Genomic DNA, 16,389 nt, shown 5'->3' on the forward strand with positions numbered 1-16,389 from the left:
AGGCTTCTCTCCATTCAGAAGCTTTTCAGGAGCCACCCCACCCGAAGGCTGGGGAGTGGGGATAGATAGTCAGTCTCCCACCTTTTCTAGCTTGGCAACGACATCCCCAGCCCCCCACCTCTTGCTCACCCTTTGAGATCCCCCACCTCCACTGCCTTGGATGCTGACCTCTTACTTTACTTTCTGTCTTTCTTCCTTTCTTGGGCTTGAGTAGGGAATGCAGGGGTGAGAGTTTGTGCGGGGAGGGATCTGTGTGGTGAGGACGGAGGGAAGTGTCCTAAAGGTTGATTTACTCTCATACCTCTTTTATTATCATCACCGTAGATGAAATCAACAATAAACTAAGAGACCCACGTTCTGCGGAGGGTCCTGCACCTTCCACGAAAGGAAGGAGCGCTGTCCTTGGAGAGGAGGAGAGGAATCTAGACAGACAGCTCTTGCTGGGCTTCCCCACTCGGTTTATGATTTCTGGCGGTCGAGGCCAGATACGCACTTGGATGGAAGGGGCGTGTTCAGACATTTCCCCCTGTCACTTGTGAAGTCTACTTCTCATATTTCCCTTACAAACTCCTCAATTTAAAAATAAACGGTTAAAGAAAATCTTACCTAGTGAAACCAATTGTGAAGGCAACGAGGAAGAAAGCTCACTATTTTGGTGTAAAATTCTATACACATGGTGGGGCGCGGTGGCTGATGCCTGTAATCCCAGCACTTTTGGAGGCCAAGGTGGGCGGATCACCTGAGGTCGGGAGTTCGAGACCAGCCAGACCCACATGAGAAACCCCGCGTGTACTAAAAATACAAAATTAACCGCGCGTGGTGGTGCATGCCTATAATCCCAGGTACTCAGAAGGCTGAGGCAGGAAAGTCGCTTGAACCTGGGAGGCAGAGGTTGCAGTGTTCCGAGTTTGTGCCACCGCACTCTAGCTTGGGCAACAAGAGCGAAACTCTTGAGTGATTTCTAGTAAATGGCACTGTATCGCTACCAGGATAATACGGCGGTGATGTTCTCTTGACGAGACACTGCTCTTCCACCCCCGGCACCACTACCTCCACCCTGATCCAGAACGATGTATCGCTCGTTTCTTTTCCGTGCTGACTGACACTTGCAAGCATCGGTTGTCTTCGGGCATAACCTAGTGGCCACTGTTATTTAAAGTGGAGGTGGTACAGAGGGAGGTCTGGCCGACTTCACAGAGCCTGGGTCACCTGGTTTCTCTTCCTGCCTTCTGGAGGCCCCGCGCTCTCTCCCTCATTCCTAGGGAACCTCTGCCCTGGCGGGGCCCCTGTTGGTCTTTTATCAGCACATTATTTTTCTTCATGTGTTGGTTTCTTTAATGTTCATAGGCTCTTCCACTTTGGCCTTATGTAGGGTCACTTTAATTTTTAAGTCACCCCCAAGCCCTTTTACCGCAATTTAGTGTTAGTTAGGTAGGTTTCCCCCAACCCTTCCACCTCCCACCACCGTGCTTGGAAATGTTCTAGTGCCACCCTGGTGTGCCTCCGTCTTCTCTCCCCTTCCCCCACCCCTCCCCGGTGATCTCATTCTCACCAGGCTGACATTTGCATTGGTGGTCGTCAGGCCTCACTCATTGGCCACAGTTTTTGAAGATGTGGGAGGCACGGTCCCAGTGCCGCAGAGGCAGCTTGGGCCGATGGCATAGACCTTGACCCGCATGGACAAGGGGACAGGCAGGTGGGCCAGACTGCAGTTGTGAGTTTTTTCCCCCTTTGCTCCTCAGGCCCCTCTCCCTAGGAAAGCTTCATCCTGGATTGGTCTCAATCACTTTTCATCAAGATGTAATTTTTTTTTTATTTTCTCCTACCACAGGCCAGCATATTTTCAAAATGGGAAAGGCGTCACTGCTCTACTCTGGGCCTTATTAGTATTTGCCCAATATAGAGACGCTTTCTACAAAGCATTTTGCTCTTTTAAGATTTCCAGAGACAATGCTGTGGCCCGTGTTTGTTTGCTTGTTTCGTTTTGTTATTGTTTTTTCTTTTTCGTATTTATTTTCAGCTTAAGTAGAATTCACCAATTTTTAGGAAGATGTATATTTTCCCCAGGACATATTAGCTGCTGTTTTCTTCTGTTGTTAACTAGCACTTTTGCAAATCTCTCAACATGCAGTGAGAACCGGTTGAGGCAAACTATAGTTCAAAATATCCTACTTTCTAAAAATCTGTAAGTGAGTGTTGCTGCTGCTGCTGTTGTTTTTGATGTTCTTGTTTTCAAAGCATACTCTGGCCACTGTTTATGGCATCAGAGCATTATAAAATATTTGTAATTATTTCTTGAGTATCTCCTTCCTCTTCCTCTCTCTCTCTTTATCTGCCTCTCTCCCTCTGTCTCTGTCTCTATCTCTCTCTGTCTCTCTCTATCTCTCTCTCTCTCTTTGTATCTTTCTTTCTCTGTCCTATTCTTCCCTCCCTGTATTTTTTCTAGTATAGGCTCACGTAGATCTAATCTAATCTGTTACCAAGGCTGAATTCTTAACTTCAGAAATCCCAGATTTGATCTCCATACAGAATCCTGTACAGAACTGGTGAGTTCATTTCTGATCTTGGACATCTCATAGATATTACATACTAATTAAAATCCTACCTTAAAATCTGAGTTTGCTTTTCCCTCTCCTCGGCTGTTACCCAGAATTACTGTCTCAATAAATCGTACCTCTGTTCACCTAGGATGCTAGGAGGGTTTTCTCAATCTGTATCCCCTGTGTCCTAAACAACTCGTGACCAAGCTCTGTCTATTCTGTCTGAAATATATATCTCCAAACACTTCTCTCAATTTCCAGAACTCCCACGGCACTTGTGGAATGACTGACTCTTTGAAAAACCTCCCAGAAGTGGTTTCAGCTTCTTGGATAGGAGGACTAAGCCTGCTGAGAACTTTCCTTCCCAGGATTCAATGTGAAAAAAAAAGCCTTTGCTGGGAGCTGTGATCCTGGAGACCATGCTTGCCAGCACTAAATGACTCTCTGGAAGGTTGCACGGGACTCCACAAAGCTGACTACCTGTAAAGAGGTCAAATGCATAACTCTACATTGGCCAGCTCCCTCCCCCATATATCCCTCTCTCTGTCACCATCAGCATCTTTGTGAGCCTGCCCAAGGCATCCATTCCAGTGAAACCCCTGGGAAGGCGGCCTTCCTTTGCTTAAGTCCAAGGTGCTGGCATCCTCCACCTACATCGTCTCCACTGCACTATGAAGATGTGGAGAGTAGGTCAGAGAGGAAAGCAGAAGGTGAGACTTCTTGACAGGTGATGAGTTCCCTAGACTCTGACCAACCCAATCACATCCCGTGTCTCTGGCACATGCTGGACACCACCACTCTCTCCACTCCTCTGTCCACAACGCCCCCAACCAGCACATATGCTGGAGGTTACAAAACCACATGGTGTGAGTAGAGCCTGACATTCTTCTTATGCGAGTGTCCAGATCATCGTTCATCTGCAGCTGCATGCTAAGAAACAGATTCTCCCATTTTCATTGAATGGAGCGAGAGCCCATTTCAGGAGGAGTTCTGTAGAGAGCCTAATTATCTCACATGGGTGGCTACAGGCTAGAAGTGAATATCGCCTCTTGAGTGCAGGGGATTCCTTAGGCTATCAGGTTTGTGGGACTACCTCTCAAACCCTCCCTTGAGGCCACAAAATAGTTTCCACCCCACCCCCTGAAATTTCCCCGCATGCTCAATGTACCCTATCAATAGACCCGAGCATGACAATTTGAGTTAAACACATTCATTGGCTTTGTTCATTTGTTTGTTTCTGAGATGGAGTCTCACTTTGTCCCCCAGGCTGGAGTTACAGTGGCTCCACCTTTTGGGTTCCAGCGATTCTCCAGCCTCAGGCTCCTGAGAAGTTAGGATTAGAGGCGTGCACCACCACACTCAGCTAATTTTTGTAATTTTAGTAGAAATGGGGTTTCACCACGTTGGCCGGGCTGGTGTTACAATCCTGACCTTGGATCTGCCTGCCTTAGCCTCCCAAAGTGCTGGAATGACAGGCATGAGCCACAGCACCTGGCCACCTTTGTTGGTTTTAAATGGAGATTCAAGATTCGAGCCACACCTCATTCTATGCCACAGAATAATTTCTTTATCCTACTGATTCAGGGAAGGCCAGCCCCTTGTCATCCATTTCCAACGAAGAGTCACCTCATGTTTGCAAAATCGATCTGCTTTCAGGTTCAGTGGAGGGATGTGGCATGTAGGATGAAGGATTGTTCCTTCTGACTAGGTCTGCACAGTGGGGCCTAGGGCAAGAACTCAGTGAGGATCGATGGCTCCTTCTACCCTGGATTCCATAGACCCGCCAACCCAGAACATGGGCCTTGGCAGATCCTGGACCTTCCTGGCCCTTCAGACACTGTCAGAAACCCCATCCTTTTCTCCAGATGACAGTGGCTTTTGCCTCTACAGAAATATTTGAAATCTATCCTCTACACGTGGCCACCTAAAACCACAGAAGTGCAGGACATTCGGCCACCATCCACCTCCCTGCTTTAGGGAAAGGATGCTGAAAGTCTCTTGTTGATTCCCCCTTGATTTGAGTTCTTCATGGGCATGTGGTCAAGGTGTAATGAGACCAGATGTATTAAGTCAGGCTGGGTGCAGTGGCTAATGCCTGCAACCTCAACATTTTGGGAGGCTGAGGTGGTAGGAATGCTTTAGCCCAGGAGCTCAAGTCAAGTCTTGGAAAACACAGTCACAACCTGAAGTGCATGCCTGTGTGGTCCCAGCTACTCGGGAGGCCAAAGCGGAAGACTCACCTAACCCTGGGGAGGTTGATGCTGCAGTCAGCCATAATGGTGTCACTGCACTGCAGCCTGGCTGACAGACAGAGTGAGACTCTCTCACAAGCAGATGGACAGTCAGACAGACAACAGCTGTATTATGTTCTTCTCAGGGTAGGAAGCAAAAATAAGAGAAAACAGCATTGAAGATTTTTTATTTTTAATTTTAATCTATTCATTAATTTTGAGTCAAGGTTATGAAACCAGTTAATTTTTGTATTTTTTGTAGAGAGGTTTCACCATGTTGTCTAGGCTGTTCCAGATTGCCTGGGATCAAGGGATCCATGTGCCCTCAGGCTCCCAAAGTGCAGGCATGACAGGCGTGAAACAGTTCCCCCGACAGCATTTTATTTTTTTTATCTTTCCCTTTTTCTGTCGCTTGTCTTTATGAGAGTTTCACCGCAGAGTGTTTGGCTGGCTTGTTTAAATTCAGTCTAAATAGAAATTGAAGATGTCAGCATCTGGTCTTATGGACTCTGAGGTGATGAGTCCCCTGATCTGTCTATCATAGGACTGTACACATAATGAGTAAAGAGAGTAACATTTACAATAAGTAATTTTGTTTTACAGAAATACACAGTTGCACCCAAAACACAGAAATGATTCTTTTAAAAATTATCTTATTCCTGGTGGGTGTGCCAGTGATTCTTTTAGTTTGGACCTTGACTTAGAATTTCCAGTCAGTCTCTTGTCTCTGATTGGAAATTCCAGATTATCTGATGGTTGGGGACTTAGGTTGTGTCTTCCAGCGGCCCTGGTTGATTAGTTGTGGGGACCACCTAGGAGAGGACAGCTGTCGGGCATCACCTAGTGGACACTGTTACTCTGAAAACTGAGGCCTCAAGGAGGATGGAAGCTTAGGCTGCCTGTGCACAGCCTGGGGCAACTGTGTCTTCTTCACTGTCCCTACCCCAACTTCCAAGTTCTTCTCTCCCTTGTTGCCTAGAAATTTGCCACACTGATGACTCGGTCTGACTGTTATTTGATCATATATAAAAAATATAGGCCAGGCATTGTGGTCCACACCTGTGATCCCAGCACTTTGGGAGGCTGATGTGGGTGGAACACGAGGTCAGGTCCTTCAAGACCAACCTGGCCAGAATGGTTAAACCTTGTTTCTACTAAAAATACGATAAATTACCCAGGTGTGGTGGTGTACACCTGTAACCCCAGCTACTTGGGAAGCTGAGATAGGAGAATTGCTTGAAACCAGGCAGCAGAGGCTTCAGAGAGCTGAGATCACACCACTGCACTTCAGTCTGTGTGACACAGTGAGACTCCATTTCAGGAAAAAAAAATTCACAACTCGCTAGGAAGGGAACAAAACGGGATGGAAGATGAGTTTGATGAATTGACTGAAGTAGGCTTCAGAAGGTAGGTAATAAGAAACTCCACTGAACTAAAAATGTTTGTTGTAACCCAATGTAAGGAATCTAAGAACCTTGAAAAAATGTGAGACAAATTGTTAAATAGAATAACCAGTTTAGAGAAGAACATAAATGACCTGATGGAGCTGAAAAACAAAGCATGAGAATTTTGTGAAGCATATTCAATAGCTGAATAAATCATGTGAACAAAATTTGAGATTGAAAATCAACCTAATGAAGTAAAGTGAGAAGATAAGATTATAGAAAGAAGACTAAAAATGAAAGAATAAAGCCTCCAGGAAATATGGGACTATGTGAAAACACCAAATCTACATTTGATTGGTAATCTAAAAGTGACAAGAACAATTGAACCAAGCTGGAAATCATTGTTCAGGGTATTATCCAGGAGAGCTTCCCCAACCCAGCAAGACAGGCCAACTTTCAAATTCAGGATATACAGAGAACACCACAGACATACTCCTCGAGAAGCGGAATCCCGAGAAATATACATAATCGTCAGAGTCACCAAACTTAAAGTGAAGAAAAAAATGTTATAGACAACCAGAGAGAAAGGTCGATCACCCACTAAGGGAAGCCTATCACACTTTTATCGTGGGATATTCGGTTTTTCACTACAGGCTGCAATGGGCTCTGAAATGTCCCCTCATAGATTCTACAAAAAGAGTGCTTCCAACCTGCTGAATCAAAAGAAAGGTTTAATTCTGTGATTTGAATTCACACATCACAAAGCAGTTTCACAGATTTTTTTAAATATTTTTTATCATGGGAAATTCTGTTTTTCTCTATAGGCCTTAATGGGATCTGAAATGTCCCATTGTAGATACTACAAAAAGAATTTTTCAAACTTACTGAACCAAAGGAAAGGTTACCTCTGTGAGATGAATCCACACATCATTAAGTGGTTTCACAGATAGCTTGTTTCTTGTTTTTATTGCGGGATATTCAGTTTTTCCCTGTAGGCTCTAATGGGCTCAATAATGACTCTTCGTGGATTCTATGAAGAAATAGTGTTTCCAACCTGCTGAATCAAAAGAAAGGATTACCTCTGTGAGATGAATGGACAGATCACAAAGCAATTTCACAGATAGCTTGTTTCTAGTTACTGTCATGGAATCTTCAATTTTTCATTATAGGCCTCAGTGGGTTCCAAAATGTCCCCTTCATAGATTCTGAAAAAAAGTGGGTTTCCAACCTGCTGTATCAAAAGAAAATTTCAACTCTGTGAAATAAATCCACACATCCCAAAGTGGCTTCACAGATAGCTTGTTTCTGCTTTTTTATCTCCAGATATTCAGTTTTTCACCATAGACCTTAATGGGCTCTGAAATGTCCCTTTATATATTCTACAAAAAGAGTGCTTCCAATGTGCTAAATCTAAAGAAAGGTTTATCTCTGTGAGATGAATCCACACATCACAATGAGGTTTCACAGGGGGATTGTTTCTCATTTTTATCGTGGGATATTCATTTTTTTCAATAGACTTCATGGGCTATAAAATGTCCCTTCTTAGGCTCTACTAAAAGAAGTTTCCAACATACTGAATCAAAAGAAAGGTTCACCTCTGTGAGATTAATCTACACATCATACGATGGTTTAACAGAGAACTTGTTTCTAGATTTATTTATTTTTATTTTTTTGAGATGGTTTTTCACTTCTTGACTAGGTTAAAGTGTAATAGTGTGATCTCTGCTCACTGAAACCTCCACCTCCTGGGTTTAGGCAACTCTCTTGCCTCACCCTCCTGAATAGCTGAGATTAGAAACATGCACCACAAAGCCCAGAGCAATTTGTATTTTTAGTAGAGAAAAGATTTCTTCATGTTGGTCAGGCTGGTCTCAAACTCCCGACCTCAGGTGAGTTACCCTCATAATGTGCTGGGATTTTAGGTTTTTAGCCACAATTCCTGCCCTTGTTTCTATTTTTTATTGTGTGATATTCGGTTTTTCAAAATCGGCCTCAATGGGTTTTGATATATCACTTCAGATATTCTACTTCAAGAGTGTTTCTAAGTGCTGGATCAAAAGACAAGTTTAACTCTGTGAAATCAATCCAAATATGACATAGATGTTTCACAGATAGGTTGTTCTAGTTTTCATAGTAGGATATTCAGTTTTTCACTATAGGTCTCAATTGACTCTGAAATGTCCCTTTGCAGATTCTACAAAAAGAGTGTTTTGAACTAGCTGAATCAAAAGAAAGGCTTCACCCTGTGAGATGAATCCATACATCATAAAGCAGTTTCACAGATATCTGCTTGCTAGTCTTTATTGCAGGATATTCAAGGGATATTCAATTTTTCACTGTAGGCTTCAATGGGCACCAAAATGTCCCTTAGTAGATTCTTTTTTTTTTTTTTTTGAGAGGGAGTCTCACTCTGTTACCCAGGCTGGAGTGCAGTGGCATAACATTGGCTCACTGCATGCTCTGCCTCCCAGGTTCACACCATTCTCCTGCTTCAGCCTCCCAAGTAGCTGGGACTACAAACGCCCACCACTACACCTGGATAATTTTTTTTTTTTTTTGGTACAGATGGGGTTTCACCATGTTAGCCAGGTTGGTCTGAAGCTCCTGACCTCGTGATCCACTCTCCTCAGCATCCCAAAGTGCTAGAATTACAGGCGAGATCTACCCCACCTGGCCATCCCTTAATAGATTCTAAAAAAGAGGGTTTTCAACCTGCTGAATCAAAGAAAGGCTTACTTCTGTTAGATGAACTCACACATTGCTAAGTAGTTTCCCAGATAAGTTGTTTCTAGTTTTTATCACGTGATATTCTGTTTTTCACTATAGTCCTTGATGGGCTCAGAAATGTCCTTTGTACATTCCACAAGAGAGTGTTTGCAGAATTAAAATAATTTTTTAACTCTGTAAGATAAATCCACACATAGCAAAGCAGTTTTACAGATATCTTGTTTCTAGTTTTTATCATGGGATATTCAGTTTTTCACTATATGCCTCAATGGTCTCCAAAATATCCTATTGTAGATTATAGAAAGAGAGTGTTTCCAACATATTGAATCAAAAGTAAGTTTTAGCTCTGTGCAATAATAGCATACATCATACAACAATTCAACAGAAAGCTTGTTTCTAGTTTTTCTCACAGAATATTTGGTTTTTCACTATAGGCCTCATTCGGAATTGAAATGTCCCTTTGCAGATTCTACACAATAAGGGTTTCCAACCAGCTGAATCAAAAGAAAGGTTTAACTCTGTGAGCTGAATCCACACACCACAAAGTGGTTTCAGAGGTAGCTCCTTTCAGTTTTTATCACGGGATATTCAGTTTTTCACTATAGGCCTTCTGGGCTCCAATATATTCTTTCCCAGATTCTACAAAAAGAGTGTTTCCACCCAGCTGAATCAGAAGAAAGTTCAACTCTGTGAGCTAAATCCACACACGCAAAGCAGTTTCACAAATAGCTTCTTTGTAGTTTTTATCACAGGATATTCGGTATTTCACTATAGCCTCATAAAGTTCTGAAATGTCCGTTCATAAATTCTATACATAGAGTGGTTTCAACCTGCTGAAACAAAAACAATGTTTATCTCGGTGAAATGAATTTACACATCACAAAGTGGTTTTACAGTTGGATTCTTTCTAGTTATTTTTTGAAGTATATTCCTTTTTTCTCTATAGGCCTTAATGGGAACCGAAGTGTCCCCTTGTAGATTCTTCAAAAAGAGGGTTTCCAATATGCTGAATCAAAGGAAAGGTTTAGTTCTTTAGGATGAATTCACACATCACAAAGAGGAGATCTTCTTTCTAGTTTTTATCGTGGGATATTCGGGATTTCAATATTGGCAACAGTGGGCTCTGAAATGTTCCTTAGAAGATACTAGAAAAAGAGTGTTTTCAACCACTGAATCAAAAGAAAAGTTTAACTTTTTGAATCCATACTTTCCAAAGTGGTTTAACTGTTAACAACTTTCTAGTTTTCATGGCGGCATATTCAGTGTTTTAATATAGGCCTCAGTGGGCTGCAAAATGGCTCCCCGTAGACTCTACAAAAAGAGTGTTACTGAGCTGCCATATCAAAAGCAAGATTTCACACTTGGAGATGAACTCACACATTGCAAAGCAGTTTCAGAGATAGCTTCTTTCTAGTCTGTATGTCAGGATATTCAGTTTTTCATTATAGGCCTTACTGCACCTTGAAATATCTCTGCAGATTCTATAAAAAGAGTTTACAAACTGCTGATTCAAAAGAAAGGTTTAAATCTCTGAGCTGAAACCACACATTACAAAGCAGTTTCACAGATAGATTTTTTTTTCTAGTTTTTATTGCATGATATTCGGTTTTTCACTATAAGTCTCAAGGCCCTCTGAAATGTCCCTTTGCAGATTCTACAAAACATGTGTTTCAAAACTGCTGAATCAAAAGTAAGGTTTAATTCCGTGAGCAGAATACACACTTCACAAAGCATTATCACTGATAGCTTCTTTCTAGGTTTTATGGTGGGACATTTGAGTTTTTACTATAGGCCTCAATGAGGTGTGAAATGTCCCTTCACAGATTCCACAAAAAAAGTGTTTCTAACCTGCTGAATCAAAAGACAAGTTTAACTTTGTCAGCTGAATCCACGTCTCACAAAGCGGATTCACAGATAGTATCTTTCCCGTAATTATGGCTGGACATTTGATGTTTTACTATAAGTCTCAGTGGGATGAGAAATGTCCCTTCACAGATTCTACAAAAATAATGTTTCCAACCTGCTGAATCAAAAGAAAGGTTTAATTATGTGAACTGAATCCACAAATCACAAAACAATTTCAGATACTTCTTTCTAGTTTTTGTGACTGAATATTGTTTTTTGCACTATAAGCCTCACTGTGCTCAAAATGTCCCTTCACAGATTCTACAAAAAGAGTATTTGCAAACTGCTGATTCAAAAGTAAAGTTTAACTCTGTGAGCTGTTTGCACATATGACAAAGCATTTTTACAGAGAGCTTCCTTCTAGTTTTTAATCTAATAAAATTCTGTGTTTCACCATAGGCCTTACTGCACTAGGAAATGGCCCTTTGCAGATTCTACATAAAGAATGCTTCAAAAATGCTGAATCAAAAGAAACGTTTAAATCTGTGAGGTGAATCCACACATCACAAAGCAGTTTCACATATAGCTTCTTTCTAGTTTTTAATCAAGAAATATTCGGTTTTTCACTCTAAGTCAAAATGACCTTTGAAATGCAGCTTTGTGTATCCTACAAAAGAGTGTTTTCAAACTCCTGAAGCAAAGGAAAGATTTAAACCTGTGAGCTGAATGTCCACATCACAAGGAAATTTCACAGATCAGATGTTTCTTGCAAGTTTTTATCAAGGGATATTCTGTTTTTCACCATGGGTCTTAATGACCTTCAAAATGCCGCTTCACCAATTCTACAAAAACAGTATTTCCAATCTGTTTAACCAAAAGAAAGATTTCATCCTGTGAGATGAATCCACATGTCACAAAGCAGTTCTACAGATGCCATTTTTCCAGATTTTATTGTGGGATATTCAGATTTTCACTGTAGGCCTCACCACGTTCTGAAATGTCCCTCTGTAGATTCTTCAAACAGACTGTTTCCAAACAGATGAATAAAAAGTAAGGTTAGCACTGTGAGCTGAATAAACACAGAACAAAGAAGTTTCACAGATAGCTTCTTTCTAGTTTTTATTATGGGATATTTAGTTTTTCCCTATAAACTTCAGTTTGCTTTGTAATGTTCCTTTACAGATTATACAAAAAGGGTTTCCAACCTGCAGAATCAAAAGAAAGCTGAATCGACCCATCACAAAGCAGTTTCACAGATAGATTTTTCTAGTTTTTATCATGGGATGTGTATTTTTTCACCATAGGCCTCAATGCACTACAAAATCTCCCTTTGCTGATTGTACAAAAAGAGTGTTTCCAAACTGCTTAATCAAAGAAAAAAAAAAGTTTAATTCTGTGAGCTGAATGTACACAACATAAAGCAATTTCCCAGGGAGCTTTTTTCTAGTTTTTATCACAGGATATTAGTTAATTTAATAAAGGTCTCAGGGGCTTCTTTCTTCACAGATTCTACATAAAGAGTGCTTCAAAACTACTGAATCAAATAAAAAGTTTAACTGTGTGAGGTGAATCCACAAATCACAAAGCAGTTTCACAGATAGCTTCTTTCTAAATTGTATTGTGAGATATTCAACATTTTACTATAGGTCTCAGTGAGGTGTGAAATGTTCCTTGGTTGATTCCACAAAAAACGGTTTTTAACCTGGTGAATCAAAGATAGGTTTAACTCTGCCAGCTGAATTCACACCTCAAAAAGTGGATTCACAGACAGCATCTTTCCCATTTTTATGGCTTGATATTCTGTGTTTTTCTATAGGCCTCAGTGGATTGAGAAAATTTCCTTAGCAGGTTCTACAAAAATAGTTTTTTTCCAAACTGCCTAATCAAAAGAAAGGTTTCACTCTGTGAGCTGAATCCACACATCACAAAGCAGTTTCCTATATAGATTTTTTCTATTCTTTACCAAAGGATATTCAGTTTTTCAATATATGCCTCAATGATCTTTGAAGTGTTCTGATGCACAACCTATGAAAAGAATGTTTCCAAATTGCTGAATAAAAAGTAAGGTTTAACTCTGCAAGCTGAATGCACACATCACAAAACAGTTTTACAAACAGCTTCTTTCTAGTTTTTATTTCAAGATATTCAGTTTTTCACTATAGGTCTCAGTGGGATCAGAAATGTCCCTTTGCAGATTCTACAAAAAGAGAGATTCCAAACTGCTGAATCCAAACTAAGGTTTAACTGTGAAGTGCATGCACACATCACAAAACGGGTTCACAAATAGCTCCTTTCTTGTTTTTATTTTGGGATATTCTGTTTTTCACTTAATCCCTCAGTGGACTTTAAATTCTCCCTTCAGAGATTCAGCAAAAAAAGTGTTTTTAAACTGCTGAATCAAAAGAAAGGATTAACTCTGTAAGCTGAATGCAAACATCACAAAGCAGTTTCACAAATAGCTTCTTTCTAGTTTTTATCGTGGGATATTTCCAAATTGATGAATCATTCCGTGAGCTGAAAGAAAGGTTTCACTCTGTGAAACTGTGAGCTGAATCCACACATTACAAAGCAGTTTCACGTATAGCTTCTTTCTAGTTTTTATCATGAAATATTCAATCTTTTACTATATGCCTCCATGCCCTCTAAAATTTCCATTTTGCATATTCTACAAAAAAATCCTTTCCAATATGCACTATATGTCTCAACGGACTGAAATGTGCCCTGGCTGATTCCACAAAAACGGTGTTTCCAGACTCCTTAATCAAAAGAAAGGTTCAACCCTGAAAGTTGAATCCACACATGAGAAAGCAGTTTCACAGATAGACTCTCATTTTTATTTTAGGATATACATGTTTTCACTATAGGCCACAGTGGGCACCGAAAAGTTTCTTTGCAGCTACTATAAGAGGAATATTTTCAAACTGTTGAATCAAATGTTACATTGAACAATGTGAACTGAATTCATATGTCACAAAGCAGTTTCACAGATAGCTTCTTTCTAGATTTTATTTCAGAATATTCAGTTTTTCACTATGGGCCTCATTGGGGTCTGTAATGTCACTTTGCAGATTCTACAAAAAGAGTGTTTCCAAAACGCTGAATCAAAAGTAAGGTTGAAATCTTTGACATTAATGTATACATCACAAAGCAGTTTCATGAATAGCTTCTTCCTAGTTTTTATTTTGTGATCTGTTTTTCATTGTAATCCTTACTGTACTCCAAAATGTCCCTTTGTAGATTCTAGAAAAAGTGTTTTTCACAATCTGCTGAATCAAAGAAAGGTTTCACTCTGTGAACTGAATGCACACTTCACAAGGCAGTTTGGCAGGTAGATTCTTTCTAGGATATTTTATTTTGGGATATTTGGTTTTTCACTTTTAAGTCTCAGTGGGCTCAGAAATGTCCTTTTGCATATTCTACAAAAAGAGTGTTTCAAAACTACTGAATCAAAAGTAAGGTTCAACTCTGTGAATTGCATGCACATATCACAAAACAAGTTCACAAATAGCTTCTTTCTTGTTTTTATTTCAGGATATTTGCTTTTTCACTGCAGGGCTCTGTGGTCTCTAAATTGTCTCTTCGTGGACTCTATAAATAAACTGTTTAAAAACATCTGATTCAAAAGTAAGATTCAACTCTGTGAACTGAATGCACATATCAAAAGCAGTTTCACAAATATCTTCTTTCTAGATTTTATCTAGAAATAGTCAGGTTTTCACTATATGCCTCAAAGAGCTCTGAAACACCCTTTGCAGATTCTACAAAAAGTGGGTTTCCAAACTGCTGAGTCAAACAAAAGGTTTCACTCTATGGGTTGAATGCACGCATCACAAAGTAGTTTCAAAAATACCTTCTTCTAGGTTTTTATCATGCTATATTTGTTTTTTCATGATAGGTCTCAATGCCCTCCAAAATGTCGTTTTGCAAAAACTACAAAAAGAGTACTTCCAACTTGCTGAATTAAAGGACAGGTTTACTTCTATTAACTGAATTCACACATTACAAAGTAGTTTCACAGGTAGCTTTTTTGTAGTTTTTGTCTTGGGATATTCAGTTTTTCACTAAATGCCTCAGTGCATTCCCAAATGTCCCTTTGCCGATTCTACACAACCAGGGTTTCCAAACTTCTGAATTAAAAGAAAGGTTTAACTCTGTGAGCTGAATCTACATGTCACAAAGCAGTTTCACAGATATTTGCTTTCTAGTTTTTTCAGAAGATTTTTCGTTTTTCACTATAGGCATCAATACACTCATAAGTGTACCTTCTCAGATTCTACAAAAAGAGTGTTTCCAAACTGCTGAATTAAAAAAAAAGAAAAGTTTCACTCTGTGAATTTAATGCACACATCACAGAGAAGTTTCATTGACAGCTTCTTTCTAGTTTTTATCATGGGATATAGTGTTTTTCAGTACAGGCCTTTTGGGCCTTGTAATATCCTTTCACAGATCCTACAAAAAGTGTGCTTTCAAACTGTTGAATCAAATGTAATACTGTACACCACGAACTGAAAGCACACAACACAAAGCAGTTTCACGGATAGCTTCTTTCTAGTTTTTATTTCAGGATATTCCATTTTTTAACTATTTGCCTTAGTGGGCTCCTAAATGTTGCTTCACAGATTCTACCAAAATAGTGTTTCCAAACTGCTGAATCAGAAATAAGGTTTAACTCACTGAGCTGTATGTATGCATCACAAAGCAGTTTCACAAATAGCTTCTTACTAGTTATTTTGGGATACTTTGTTTTGCACTGTAGGCCTTACTATGTCCCAAAATGTCACTTTATAGATACTGTAAAAAGAGTGTTTCCAATCTGCTGAATCAAAATAAAGGTTTCACTCTGTGAGCTGAATGCACACATCACAAAGTAGTTTCACAGATAGATTCTTTCTGGATTTTTTTTTTTTTTTGAGATGGAGTCTCAATCTGTCACCCAGCCTGGGGTGCAGAGGCTTGATCTTGGCACACTGCAACCTCTGCCACCCTGGTTCAAGTGATTCTCTGGCCTCAACCTACAAAGTAGCTGAGATTTAGGCTCCTGTCACTGTGCCTGGCTAACTTTTGTTTTTATGCAAGCAACAGGGTTTCATCATCTTGACCAGTCTAGTCTTGAACTCCTGACCTCATGATCCACCCACGCAGCCATCCCAGAATGCTAGAACTACAGGCATAAGCCACCATGCCCAGCTAATTTTTTTCTAGTTTTAATAGTGTCTATTCATTTTTTCAGTATAGATCTCGATGCCCTTTGACATATCCCTTCACAGATTCTAGAAATAGAGTGTTCCCAAGCTGTTGAATAAAAAGTTAAATTTAATTATGTGAGATAGATGCACACATCACAAAGCAGTTTCACAAATAACTTCTTACTAGTGTTTATTTTGAGATATTCTGTTTTTCACTGTAGGCCTTACTGTGTCCCAAAATATCACTTTGTAGATTCTACAAAAAGAATGTTTCCAATCTGCTGAATCAAAATAAAGGCTTAACTCTGTGAGCTGAATGCACACATCACAAAGCATTTTCACAGATAGCTTCTTACTAGCTTTTATCCCGGGCTTTTCAGTTTTTCACTGCAGACCTCAATATACTCTGAAATGTCTCTTGGTAGAGTCTAAAAAAACAGTGTTTCCAAACTGCTGAATGAAAACAATGGTTTAG

At 40.1% G+C, this 16,389-nt stretch overlaps 1 pseudogene; it reads right to left on the bottom strand.

Annotated features, from left to right (window-relative positions):
- Positions 1 to 982: 982 nt before the first annotated feature.
- LOC129025732 (heat shock transcription factor, Y-linked-like) overlaps positions 983 to 16,389 on the bottom strand; it is a 42,315-nt pseudogene continuing 26,908 nt past the window's right edge.

The sequence above is a fragment of the Pongo pygmaeus genome, chromosome Y (genome assembly GCF_028885625.2).
Source record: "Pongo pygmaeus isolate AG05252 chromosome Y, NHGRI_mPonPyg2-v2.0_pri, whole genome shotgun sequence".
Taxonomy (NCBI): Eukaryota; Metazoa; Chordata; class Mammalia; order Primates; family Hominidae; genus Pongo; species Pongo pygmaeus.